This window comes from Panicum virgatum, chromosome 8N, assembly GCF_016808335.1.
Source record: "Panicum virgatum strain AP13 chromosome 8N, P.virgatum_v5, whole genome shotgun sequence".
NCBI lineage: Eukaryota > Viridiplantae > Streptophyta > Magnoliopsida > Poales > Poaceae > Panicum > Panicum virgatum.
The window spans coordinates 30,318,914-30,324,242 of NC_053152.1; the positions used below are offsets into that span (position 1 = coordinate 30,318,914).

The following is a 5,329-nucleotide window of genomic DNA, read 5'->3' on the forward strand; positions in this document are numbered from 1 at the left end:
GAAATGTGAGCAACAAAAGAGAAAAATTATGTAGTCTTCCAATAGTACATATTTAGTTAGGCATTTCAATCATGAGTTCATGTCACTCAATATGGAAGAATTGCTGATTTGTCATGCAAATAAACAACCTAACAGCTGCTATGCTAGTCATGCAAATAAACAAGCTAACACCTTGTACTCGATGACACGAGCAGCTACTCAAGATAACAATAAAATTAAACGACCAGGCTTGCAAAAGATAGGTGCTTAGTTACTGCAACTTACAAAGATTAGATAATAATTAGAGGTCTAGTTGAGTTTGTAGATTTATGAGATAACATGATAGTAATCTGTGAGCTTAACATTCAGCATTAGCACATATACGATAAGGCCAAAAAAGGTTCAAATATTCAGAAACTAAGTACCATTTGCTAGAATTTCAACGAGGTCGAAGACCAAGAGGGAAAAAGAGGTATTCAATTACTTGCATTCATGCCCTCACAATGTTACTGAGCGATCATTTAGTGTACTCTAGATGAAGTGGCGGATTTTGTTAGAGTAGCCAAGTTATCCGATGAACAAACAAAGCAAAATAATACTTGCTTGCATGGCCCTACATATAATTTTATCCAAGAAAGTGCAATGAGGGATCAAAACATTGATATGTCTGACCAAGATGAGGACTACAAGCCAATGCCACGGTCCTCTTTGTCCTTCTTGAGTTGAAAGTTAATTCAGCAGTTTCGTGTTTGAAGAATTGATTCAAGTTTCAGTTTCATGGTGATTTGTGACGATTTGGTCGATTCAGAAAAATTTTAGACATGATGTTCTCAATTTTATACGGAGAGTGGTCTTTTGTCCAAGGAAGAACCAAAACGGCTAAACAAGAACTCCCAATAAGAAAAGAACTTTCACAACACTATTTTGGATTTGGACCTGTTCTAATCGGGAAGTTACAACCGGAATCCGAGATTGTCAACGTCATGATCTTCAACGATCCGATCATCCTCTGTCCGGACACCATAGCATACTAGAACGTTCTCGTTTCAAGCCTTTCCCTCCAATCATTGAAACCACGCGTACTCCAAATGGAGAGAACTCAAGTGTAAATGCTGCTATTCAAAGGAAAGCGACCGACAATTTTGTGGTGAGGACATTAACACAGGTAGCACAATAGGTGGAGCCTCCAGTGACCCGAGCACACAAGCCATTCCACACTTCGCAGACATCAGTACCAGGCAAAATTTTCATCTCATCTCCTTCAGCGAGGTCGCTGTTCTCCTTTCCACCGATGATGGCCCTGTTCGTTTGTCTTGTCCCGGTTTGATTCGGCTTGTTTTCTCTCACAGAATACTATTAAATCAGCCGAAATCAGCCGGCTTCCAAATCAGCCGAACACCCCCGATGTATGGGAAAGAAATGGCGGAGAACCGAGCAAAGCAGCCCCTGTTAAAGGACGGCGACCATCCTAACGCCGGCGAAACAAGGTCGACTCAGGGAGCTGGAGCGAAGAGGTTCCGGAGCTGCAGGACGGCGCCCTCCGCCGATGCGGCGCAAGATTCTCCACCAGGAAGCAAGAACCCGAGCCATCAGGAGCGCGGCAGGAGCGCCGGCTCGCCGCCGTTCGCGCCACCCAAGGAGCTGCTGCGTGGCGCGCGCCCGAGCTTCCGGCTCGTGGGCGTCCTCCTGCTGGCCTACCTCATCGCCGGGACCATCGCGTTCTACCTCGCCATGGACCACATGTCCGGCGCCCGTACCAGGAGCCGTGTGGTGGACGCGCTCTACTTCTGCGTGGTCACCATGACGACCGTCGGGTACGGCGACCTCGTCCCGGCCAGCGACGCCGCCAAGCTGCTCGCCTGCGCCTTCGTCTTCTCTGGCGTTGCCCTCGTCGGCACCTTCCTGAGCTTCCTCAGCAAGGCCGCCGACTACCTCGTCGAGAAGCAGGAGGCGCTCCTGTTCCGCGCGCTCCACCTCCGCCGCGCCGGCGATCGCAGGGCGCTGCGGGAGTGCGGGACATGGAGTCCAACAAGGTCCGGTACAAGCTCTACACCTCGGCCGCGCTCCTGGCAGCAGCACTCGTTTCCGGGACGGCGTTCCTGGTGGAGGTCGAGGGGATGCGGCCCGTGGACGCCTTCTACTGCGTGTGCGCGACGGTGACGACACTCGGGTACGGCGACCGGATCGGAGCTTCACGTCCGTGTCGGGGCGCGCGTTCGCGGCGGCGTGGATCACGGTGAGCACGGTGGTGGTGGCGCTCTTCTTCCTCTACGCGGCGGAGCTGGGCGCGGAGCAGCGCCAGCGGGCGCTGGCGTGGTGGGTGCTCAGGCGGCGGACCACCTGCGCGGACCTCAAGGCGGTGGAGGTGGACATGGACGGCGACCACCGGGTCGGGCCGCGGACTTCGTGCTGTACTGTACAAGCTCAAGGAGCTGGGGAAGATCAGCCAGGAGGAGATCGCCGAGTTCCTGGAGGAGTACGACCAGCTCGACGCCGACAACTCCGACACCCTCTCGCCGCACGACCTCATCGTGGCACAGCCCGGTTAGCTGGCTGGGCAATCACCGGCACGGCGGCAGCAAAATCCTTCTCCCCCACTTCCCAATGGCAGTCTGGGCGGCCATAGTAGTGGAGCGGCGGCCCCTGGGTGCGTTAATTCATCAGCAGGGCGTCGAGAGCGACGAGAGGTTGAACCGTTGAAGAAAGGCGAACAGGTATTTGGGCCGGCTTCTGGGCTGGGCTAAGTGAGCATGCAGGTGGCCCAGTAGACATCATAGTAGTATCTTCTGCTTTTTTTTTTCCTTGAAAAATGAACAACATCTGTTGTCTAGGCAAATTACTGGAGTTTAGAGATTCTTATAGATACTAAGTTAAAATGCTATGCCGTGGAACAAGATTTACAGCCGGTTGCAATTTAATTTGTGGTTGATGCATTCGCATCAGTTAAATTTCTGCATAACAAGCACATGCAAGGGGGGTAAAGAACGGTTGGTGGTATTTTTCTCATAATAGGATTTGACTCAAATATTCATGTTATTTCAATACTTTTCTATAAAGTCAGGTATACACTATACAGATGCAATTTTTTTATATACTAGTAATATTTGTTGGGCGAGTGTGCCCCACCTAAAATTTTCATCGAGATCCGCCACTGACCGGCAGTCAGCAAGGCCAGTGGAGTCAGCGTCCAGAGCATTCTCGAAAAGCAGAGAAGAGCAACGTGCCACACGCCTACAATTCTTTCTGTTTGAATGCCATGTGTGCTGGTCCTGTTAGGTAGTTTGGATCTAAATTTTTGTATCAAGAAATCTTGCATGCATGATATATTAAATAAAGTTTATTTATGAAATCATTTCACAGATGAGTGTAATTTGATGCGACAAATCTAATAAGTCTAATTAAGTCATGATTTACTACATTGATGCTACAGTAATCATCCACTAATAATAGATTAATATACTTTGTTAGAATCGTCTCGTGAAGTAGCTCTAGGATTCTGCAATTAATTTTATGATTAGATTTTATTTATTATTTCAAATGGCAAGATTCTTTAATCTAAAATTTAGATATAAAAGAACACCTTAGATGCTGTGGGGCCGATTTATTGTAATGACCTGTCACACTCATAGCCCAGTTTATTTGGTGCGCCTGCTAGAAGCTTCTAGGCCTAACAAATAAACAGTGCAGACCAATACAAATAGAATGGGCCGTTATAATCAAATATTAAATTAAGGTGGTAACATTCCGAAATTTTTTGAAACGTTAATAAGTTGAAAAAAAGTGAATTTCAAAAATTTTATGATAATGGCGTAGTTAAATTTTAAGCGTGAATTCTACCCTTCTAAAATTTCTAGTAATTAAAAATTATAAATTAAATTAAGAAAAATTAAATGTTAGTGTGAATAAATTTGGAGTTGTTTGGATTTAATGAATCTACCTTATTTACCTCGTGTCGGTGTTTAGTCGCCAAGCCCACCGAGAGATACCCCAAGTTGGTTGATTGTAGGTAGGGACTCGCCGAGATCGAAACTCGATAGTGTAAGGAACACAAAGCTTTTGACAGGTTCGGGCTGCCAAAAGCGTAATACCCTACGTCCTGTGTGGTGGATTGTATTGCCTTAGATGATGTATATTTTGGAGGGGTCTCTGCCTGCCCTTATATAGTCTGGGGGACATGGTTACATGAAAATCCGAGTCGAATACAAACAAAAGAGTCCTTTCCAATACCTATCGGATAGTTTTCTTCTATTTGACTAGTTCTACATCTGTACGAGTAATTACAATTGGGTAAGGTACATGCCATATGCTATCCTTTACTTTAAAATATTTTACGTCTGTAAGCAGTCCCGCTACCCCGAGTCTGACAAGCCTCCGAGCTCTTCGTAGCCGACTTCTGCAGGCGTCGAGTACTTCTGAAGACGTTTTCGAGTGTAAGCGAGAAGATCAGAGTTAACTCGTGCATGGGCCGAAGAAAGCTTCATTGTATGTGTAATACTTTTCCATGCGCATAAGCCTGCGGAACTAATGAGAACCGAGCTACGCTCGGGTGGTCAGCACCGCGAGTGTGCGGGCGGCCGGCGCGGGTTCGATTCCCAGGAATTGATTCTGCGTTTCTCACCGGGGGTACTGTTCATTTTAACAGTTACTCTCCAGTGGCCTACAACACATACTGGGTACTGGTGTTCGAGACCATCTCTTCAAGGTAGGCGTGTGAGTGTAGGTTGTAGGTCTTAGCTTGCGCATAGGTGGTGTGTGTGGTGTGTGTGAGTGTGGTGTGTGTGGGTTCTATGTGTAAATTCAAATGCTACAACTAGTATACAAATTAGGTCAGTCACAAAAAAAACCTGCGGAACTAATAGGGCCGTGCGAATTGACGGCCCAATAAAGAACCCCCGCTGCCGCACAATCTTCTGCGATGAATCAAATTGCACTCGCACGCGTTACCTCCAACAGCGCCCGACCAATTCACATCAAACTAGCGTTACAACCGTTTGATCTTATCCGATACAACTTAGATTACATTGGTTAATATCTAAACCGGTTGTTGCCGGATAAGTCATAGTGCTAGATAAAGATAACTATAACAACTTACGTTGTTTAACAATGGTGGGCAATATTCACAGACGCACACTATTGCACGCGTATGTCTTTTGACCTCTATTATTTCAGGAAGCAGCTAAAATATGGCTGGCCGTAGGTTTGGCTAATTGTAAGGCCGCTTCTTTTTTGGAATATAGTGATTAGAAAAATCAAGATGCTTTCCCGTTTTGGATATGTGTAAAACTACTAAAAGTAAACTACTGAAGAACTGAACAAGCAGGCATATATACTTTCTTGCGGAGCGATGCAC

General features: G+C 46.6%; 1 pseudogene; it reads left to right on the forward strand.

The window, feature by feature from the left end:
• Positions 1-1,120: 1,120 nt before the first annotated feature.
• Positions 1,121-3,018, forward strand: LOC120684466 (annotated as a pseudogene).
• The last annotated feature ends 2,311 nt before the right edge of the window (positions 3,019-5,329 follow it).